Source organism: Cygnus olor, unplaced genomic scaffold (assembly GCF_009769625.2).
Source record: "Cygnus olor isolate bCygOlo1 unplaced genomic scaffold, bCygOlo1.pri.v2 scaffold_111_ctg1, whole genome shotgun sequence".
In the NCBI taxonomy this organism is placed as follows: Eukaryota; Metazoa; Chordata; class Aves; order Anseriformes; family Anatidae; genus Cygnus; species Cygnus olor.
This window is the reverse complement of record NW_024429098.1, coordinates 79430-88252: the sequence shown is the minus strand read 5'-3', so window position 1 is coordinate 88252 and position 8823 is coordinate 79430.

Genomic DNA, 8823 nt, shown 5'->3' with positions numbered 1-8823 from the left:
TCTGGGGCCTTCAGGGACACACAAAGCGCCTTGGAATGCTCCTTGGGTGGTCCAGAAACATGCTGGGAACACCGTGGGAGATTCTAGGATCCCCCAGTGACATTCTTACATGTCCCAGAAAGTTACTTGAATGTTCCAGGGAGGTTCTTGGATACCCTGGGGAGATGCTTGGGTGCTGCAGAAAGGTGCTTGTATGCCCTGATGGAGATGCTTCTGTGTCCTGGGGAGGTACTTGATTGCTCCAGGGGGATGTTTGAGTATTGCGCAGAGATGCTTGGTGCCTCAAGAGAGGTGCTTGTTTCCCTTGGGAAGATGATTGGGTGCCCCGTGGAAATGCCTTGCTACCACAAGGAGGTCCTTGGCTCCTCAAGGAAGATCCTTGTCTACCCTTTGGATAAGCTTGGGAGCTCCAAAGAGATGGTTCAGTGCCCCAGAGACATGTGGTGTGCCAGGCTGAGGGGCTTTGGTAGTCCATGGAGGTTTGTGGGTGACCCAGGGAAATCCTGGGCATCCCAGGGAAATCCTGGGCATCCCAGGGAGATGCGTCTTCTCCTGGGAGGTGCTTGATGGCTGTAGGGAGGTGCTTGGGAGCTCCAAGGATGTTCATGCATGCCCTATGGAGATGCTGGGGTGCCCATGAGTGATGCTTTTGTGTGCCATGGAGGTGCTCACTTGCTCCAAGCTCAAGCAACTCCCTGTATCCCACACTCATCTCACCCAGGTACTGAGGCATTTCCAAGGGAAATCAAGCATCTCCACAACATATTGGCATCTTGCTTTGGCACCCAAGCATCTCCCTTTGGCAACCAGGTCCATGCTGTGAGAAGCCAGGCACCTCTGCTGGGCACACAAACATTTGCCTGGGGAACCCACGCACCTCCTGAGGCACTCAGAAATCTCCACAGGGCACCCAAGCACCTCTTTGGGGAATGTGAATGCTTACCTGCAGCACCCAAGCATCATCCCAAGGCACCCAAGCACCCCTTTGGAGTTCCCAAGCATCTCCCCAAGACTTGGAAGAAAACCTCCTTGGATGACACAAGCCTTTTGTAACAGCACAGAGGCGTCTTCCTGGAAAACACAAGGATCTTTGTGGTGCACCCAAACCTTCCCAGGCATCCAAACAATCCCCTCATGCTCCAAAGCAGATCCCTTGACATGCAAGATTCAAGCTATGGAACCTAAGCACCTCCTGAAGTCATCATGACAGGACGCACAAGCAGCTCCTTGGAGACATCAAGCACCTACCCAGAGCATTGAAGAATCTACCCTAGATAAGAATATCCTTCAAGCACCCAAGCATTCTCCATAGTTCTATCTAATACCTTCTTGGAAGACCCAAAGCACCTCTCTGCAGAAGAGTAGCATCAACCGTGGGCACCCACGTGTCTCCATGGTACACCCAAGAAAATCCTTGAAGGACCCAAGCATATCCACACAGCCGTGAAGTACCTCCTTGGAGAAACCACACAAGCACCTCCCTGAGGAACACAAGCACCTTCCTGGAGGACCCAAGGATCTCCCTGGAATCCCCAAGCATTTTTCCAGGGCACGCTAGCATCTCTTCGCTTGAGCCAAGCAACGTTCCTGGAGCACCCAAGCATCTCTCTGGACCACCCAAGCATCACCCCAGAGCATCCATGCGCTTTTGTGAGACACGCAGGTTCCTCCCATTGATGACAAACATGTCCCAGGGCACACAGGCACTACTTTGGGCACCCAAGTAATTCCCAGATCACACAAGCATCTCCCAGAGGCACCCAAGTACATTCTGAGAACACGCAAGCATCTAATTGGAGCAATAAAGCACTCACTGCAGCACCCAGGCATGTCCCTGGAGCACCCAGACGTGCCCCTGGGGCACCCAGGCACCTCCTTTGAGCATTGTAACATCTCCCCAGGGCACACAAGCACCTCCTGATACAAACAAAGATTGCCCTGGACACCCAAGCCTTTACACGGAACTCAGAAGCATCTCTCCAGGGTACACAAGCACCTCAAGAGACAGCTGAGATCCCCCGTGAGGACCTCCAGCCCCTCCCCATGGTTCACAAAAACCTCCCTGGGGTACACAGGCATGTCTCTGGGAACGCAACGCATCTCTATAGAGCACCCAAGGTTTTCTCTGGAGCACTAGGAACCTCCTTGGGTTATAAAAGCAATACAGGGGCACCCAAGAACCTCCCTGAGGCACCTAAGCATATCCCTGGGGCACACTAACATCTCCCTGGTGCACCCAACATTCTCTCCTTGTCACACAAGGTTCTCCTGTGGTCACCCAAGCTCCTCCCTGGAACACCAAAGCACCTCATTTGAGTCCCCAAGAATCTCCCCACTGCACTCCAACGTCTGAGTGAAAAACCCAGGCATCTCCTCAGGGATCCAAAACACCACCTGGAGCACAGAGGCATCTCATGGGAGCTTGTCAGAAACTTCCTCCAGTAGCCAAGCATCTCACAAGGGTACCCAAGCACACTGCATCACCCAAAATACTCTCTGGAGAAACAAACAAACAAGAGGGCCTCATCTGCTTGCTCTTCCTGATCAGGTGGCCTGTAGCAGACCCCCACTCCAATGTCCCCTGCCCCTGCCCTCCCTGTGATCCTGACCCATCAGCTCTCTCTCAGCTCCTCGCCCATCCCCAGGCAGAGCTCCAGGCACTCCAGCTGCTCATTGACAGGGAGGGCGATGCCCCCTCCTCGTGTCCCCAGCCTGTCCTTCCTCAGGAGCCTGTGTCCTTCCATTCCAACATGCCGGTCATGGGAGGCATCCCCCTGAGTCTCCTCAGTGTCAAAGAGGTCATTTCATAGCAGCGGGCACAGATTGGGCTGAGGGACTCAGTGCCTTCTTTTTGCCTTAGTGTTTGCCAAAAACCTCCCTCTCCTCTGTGCTCAGGGATATGGGAGAGAATCAGAAAATGGAAAAAACTGTGGGCTGAGGTGAAAACAGTTGAAGAGGACAGAAAAGGAAGGCAGAATAATAACAAAGAATTATAACAAGCTGGTTCTGTCCCCTCCCAGCTTCTTGTGCACACTCAGCCTCCTTGCTGGCAGGGCAGCATGAGAAGCTGAAAAGTCCTTAGTTCAGTGTGAGCACTGCTCAGCAACAACTGCAACAATCAGTGTGTTATCAACATTACTTTTCTCCCACATGCAAAAAAAAAGAGCACAATACCAGTCACCAGGAAGAAAATTAACTCTATCCCAGCCCAAACCTGGACATCTCATCAAGGCAGGTGCCAGTTTGTGGCCCTGAGGGGACCACCCCTGGACGTGGCACAGGCTGGGGGCTTTCTGGCTGGGAGCAGCCCCGTGGGAAAGGTCTTGGTGGGAAGGGAGCTGGGCAGGAGGCAGCCGAATGCCCTGGCAGCAAGGAGAGCCGGCAGCGTCCTGGGCTGTGTGAGCCGGGGAATGGCCAGGGGATGCAGGGAAGGGATGATCCAGAAGATGGCATCGAGATTTCAGGTCCCCAGGACAGGAGGGATGTCAGCAAGCTGCAGCGGGGTTAGCACAGGGCCCCAGGATGCTCTGCAGCACTCTTCCAGTGAGGAGAGGCTGAGGGTGCTGGGCTTGTCCCGCCTGGAGGAGGGCAGGATGAGGGGGACCTCCTCTGGCTGTATCTCTGAGGGGGTTGTGGAGGGTGCAGAGCCAGGATCTTCAGCTGGGTTCAGGGTGGAAGGACAAAAGACAACAGCTGTGAAGGTGAAAGAGGAGAGCTTCAGGCTGGAGAGAAGGCAAAAAGCCTTTTCACTGTGAGCTCAGCCAGGCGTCACGCAGAGGCTGTGCAGTCTCCGCCTTTGCTTGTTTTGCAAAATGCAACAGGATCAGGCCTTGAACAGCCTGTTCTGACCCCGTGCTTGTGACAACGTGGGCTGGAGGCCTCCTGAGGTCCCTGCCAACATGCCTTATGGTCCTTTGACCTCAGGCCCAATTTCTGGTGGTGACAGAGGAGATGCTGTGGGGCCTGAATCCTCCTGTGCTGTAGGGGACCATCAAGCCAGACAGGTGAACTCCTTCTCTTCTCCCTTGGCTGTAACTGAAGCCTGGCAGGCACTGCCTCAGCCATCTCTGCATGACACCTCAAGCTCCTATCTTCCAGCGCCGAGCACCTGAAAGTCCATTGCCTGGATGTGCGCTGAGATGTGGGAAGAGATCTGGGCTTTTCTGGGGTGTTAATTCTCTCCCTCTGCATTCTGCTTCTCTCCAAGATGGTGTCATTTTTCACCTTCTTTCCTACCCGAAGGGAAATGTATAGTCTGTCCTGGCCATAAAGGACAGCTGAGCATGTTTTCTACTTCCATCACACGTCCAAATCTCCTGCACTCTTCACCAGGAAAGCTGAACATTGCATGGATGTTCATAGCCATACTTTCCTCCATCTGTACAGAGAGGTCAACATCTCGGTGTGATTTACTTTTTTGCAAACACTGTGAATTGTCATGGACCTTGCTGGGCAGATAGGTTTTTGGGGGGCCACAGAGCTTTGTACTGGACACAAAATAATCTTATTTAAGGGTGTTGGCCTAACAATACTATAAATGTTTAGAAAACATCAATAAAATGAAAACAAAACAAAAAAGAAATAAAGGCAAAGTTCTAAAGCATCGGTACTTGCACATTTCAGCTTTTACAAATTTTGGTGATTTTGTTTTCTTTCCCTCTAATACTTAAAAATGGCCAGTGTTGATGCTTTGAGACACTGTCAAGCCTCCACCTGCAGCTTTTGAGGGCCTCTGGTCTCCCACAGGTCCTCTTGACAGCTACCATCCCCAGGCAAACACCTCCAGTACACTGGGGCCTCTGAACATGGCACTGGATGTTTGTGGTCAGACCAACACGGTCTGCCTGGAAAAGTGAACAAATTATTCCAACACAGGAAAAAAAATACAAATAAAACAGAGCACATGTTCATCACTTCAAACACTTGAGCTCTTTTTATGAAATGGCAATATTTTCTCACCATGCCAGACAGGGAGTTACCAAGAAGTGCATGAATTGTATGAGAAATATCAATCTTCCCCTCTCCTTGCATTACCGCTACTGTGTCCTGTGTCTGTTCTGATGTGAGTCCTGTCGCCCCCACTTTGCAGGTGTTCCCATCTCTCCTGATCAAATGACCATGTTTAAGGTGGTTTTTTTTTAATTATTTTTTATTTTTTTGAAGACTCCCTTCCCATTGCTCTCGACGGGAAGCCTGTCCCTCTCCATTGCGCTCAGTGCCTGTGGCCTGTGTGCAGGCAGTTCTCTGGGGAAAAGAGACAGGAATTGGTGCAAAGGAGCTGTCACCTGCAGCTGCAGGCCTGAGTGGAGAAGTCTGATGGCAGGAGAAGTGCTGCAAGTCCCAGGTGGGTCCTGAGAGAAATGGGGGGGTTGGGGAGGTAAGGAGCAAGGCTGCCCACAGAGTGTCTGGCCTCAAGGGACTGCTTTTCCAAGATGACCAGGCCTCCTTAGGAGACCCTCTAGATCAATAGCAACAGGAGAGGTCAGGCAATTGAAATAAATCAATAAAGAATTCAACCTGAAGGACGACTCCCTTATTATCAACTCCTCATTGAAATCTGCCTCATTAACTACCCTCCGGAAATCTCCAAAGTTAGATGTACAAGCCCTGAAGCCTTGAAGGAAATGCTGGGAAGAAAGAGGGCACAGGAGGGCTCTCTGCATTGTACTGAGCCCCAGGGTGTGTTTGGTGCTGAGTCCATGGAACTCTGATGCTGAGATTACACAGGCTGCTCAAGAAGGGAAGGCCAGAAGAAACACTGAAGTTTCTGGGAGTGTTAATTGGTCCCACTGGGGGCCATTACCACCACAGCTCCCCTATGGACTTGTTAGTGAAGAAGATGGGAGGCAGTGATGACGGACAGGCAAAGGCAAAGTAAAGGTGGCCCTGACACTGACGAAACCTTGATGTATTTTATCAAAGCAAACACCAAGGCCTGACACCCAGCCTCCGGGAAGAGAGCTTCTGTCCCTCACGCTGCTCTTCAAGGGGCAGTGGGGTATGGGGTGCGTGATGGCAACTAAAGGACAACAGTACAACACCACTGGACGGGGCTGCAAGGAGGCCACATGGTTCCAGTGCCAGGAGCACAATGTGTCATCTCATAGGCCCCAGTGGCAGAGACAACAGCCATAGCTAAGTGGACAAAGACCTCTGCTCTGTCAGGGCCTTCCAGCCCTGTCAGTGCCCTTGGCCATCTCCCCACAGGTTGTCCTACTCCTGAACCATTTTCCCTGCAGCCTGGAGACATCCAACCTGCTTCCCCACCACAGCATCTCCCTACCTATACTAGGGACTCCTTGTCCTCACTGCCTCTCACTTGAAACACAAAGCCATGAGCAGAACCAGACTCCGAGTCACCACAGCACTGCCCTTGGAGTGGTATTTCTTTCTCGTCACCGCGTCAGACCTCCAAAACAGCAGACTGTGGTGGCTTTCCTTTCTCACGTTCTTTCCCTCTACCCAAAATGGGCCATCATCTCTGAAAGCAGATTTCCAGCTCTCAGGAGCTCCTACAAGAATGCCCTGAGCCTGTGCTTCACCAGGCCTAAGAAGCGCAGGTCTCTCAGCCTCCTCACCCATGACCCATAGCCCTGGATTGGCACACCTGCTATGAAACCTCTCCTTTCCTCCCTATTCCTTTAGAAAAGGAGCCCCACACCACGAAGTATTCTTCCAGTTAGGGCCACACCAGTGTGGAGTCATGGAAGATGATAATTGCCTTGCCTGCATGAACAAACTCCTACTAGTGCAGCCCAAAGTGGACATGACCATATTCGTCTTTAGCACTGCCAGCTCGTATGGCATCCCTGGTTGTGCCCAGGCTCTTCTCCTCCAGGTTGCTCTTCCTGAAGTCTGGTCCAAGCCTGCTGTGGTGTATGGAGCTGTTCTGACCCTGATGCAGAGCATCGCAAGATGGGAAAGAGGCTCTCTTCTCCTTGGAAGACGGAATGAGATTTATTCACCAAATCCTAGATTTTCACAAGTTCCTCTGCAAGGAAGACCTACCCTTGATGGACGCGTCTCAGGTTAGGAACCATGTAAAGAAACTGGGCATCCTGAAGTGCATGGGTCCTGATGGGATCCCCCACGAGTGCGGAGTGTGGTGGAGGAGCTCTTTCCCCAGCTCGGCTGTACTTCAGGGTTCACTCCTGTTTTGTTGTCCCTCTGTTGTCAGTGGGCAAAAGACATAACAGGTGAGAATGAAAAGACACTCCCTGATTGTGTCTTGGACCCTGTGACCTAGATCATAGCTTAATATCGGAAATACCAGAACTGCACATTCTGGAAGGTACCAGAATAGAACTGGTCATGGAGGTCATCTTCAAGCATGTGGAAGATATGTTGATCAGGAGTAGTCAGGATGGATTCCCCAAGGGGAAGTCATGCTTAACCAATCCAATAGCCGTCTGTGATGAGATGACTAGCCGGGTAGATGAGGGGAGAGCGGTGAATGTGGTCTACGTTGACTTCAGCAAGGCTTTTGACACTATTTTCCATAACATCCTCATAGACAAGCTCAGGAAGTACAGCCTAGATGAGTGGACAGTGAGGTGGATTGAAAATTGACTGGATGGCAGAGCTCAGAGGGTTGTACTCAGTGGTGTGGAGTCCGGCTGGAGGCCTGTAGCTACCGGTGTTCCCCAGGGGTCAATACTGGGTCCAGTCTTATTCAACTTACTCATCAATGACTTCATTTTCTTTTGGCTCTGTATCAAGACCTGCCTTTGTCCCAGCAGCTGCGGTGCCTTCCAAGGGGCTGGGGCTGTGGTGGCCATGCCCCGAGCTCTACAGCAGCCTGTGGCAAGGCAACCGTGAGTGCAGCAGCCATGAGCCCTGCCTGCCCTCCTCCTGCCACGCTCCGTCAGGCGGCTGCAGCAGAGGGGACCCACAGCCAGCCCCTGGCTGGGCTCTGCCACCCGCCTCTCCAGTCCCAATCCCTGCTGCCTGGGGTGCTCTGTGACATACTGAGTGACCTCACAAGGCCTGCCGGCCAGCACATCTCCTGCAGGGCAACCAGGCCGCACAGCGGCAGGGACCTCACCACCGCCCTTCCAGCCCCCTCCCCTCCCCTCGGCCCCGGCCTTGTCTCTGCTGGCAGGAGCGGCCTTGGGAGGTGCTTCCTGGCCTCCCCTCAATACTGAGCCGAAAGGACAAATGGTCTCTCCCTTGACAGAACAATGGAGTCAAATTTGAAAAGCTTCATTAGCAGATAGGTGAAACCTTTACTAGGTTTTGTTAGATAGAAGGAAGTTTAGAAATTTTGTATCCCTGATGTTACCTTAGTCACTAATTAGTCAGCTTTATCTATAAGAGCCTACAGACTTGTATCTCAGAATGAGGGCAAGGTGACCTGGGCCTGGAGGATGTGTCAGAAGAAGATTAGGTGAGGAACTCATGCTGTGCATATATTCTTGGATGTGTAACTGACTAAACTTTGTATGCATGCCTAAGATGAAAGAATAAGAGAAGAAAGGTTTAGACGGTTTGAGCATGGACAAGAACTGGGTTCAACTAGCAAACATAGTGAGGAAGACTACCAATGACCACCAGAGAACCCTGAAAGACAGCGGAAATAAATGTGCATGTGTCAGAGTCATTTACATATTTTAATGAGTTACTGGAAATAGTATGAATATGTTAATCTTTTTTTTTTTTTTTTTGAAATCTGATTAATATGTATGTTTTGAATGTATATAACCCCTATAGCTTGACCAGTTCTGTATGCACACTAGGCGGAGTGACACTCAGTGTGTCCAGCACGGCAGTAAAAGAATGAATGCTTTCTAAACCTCCAAATTGAGTCTTAGAGAATTTCTTTGA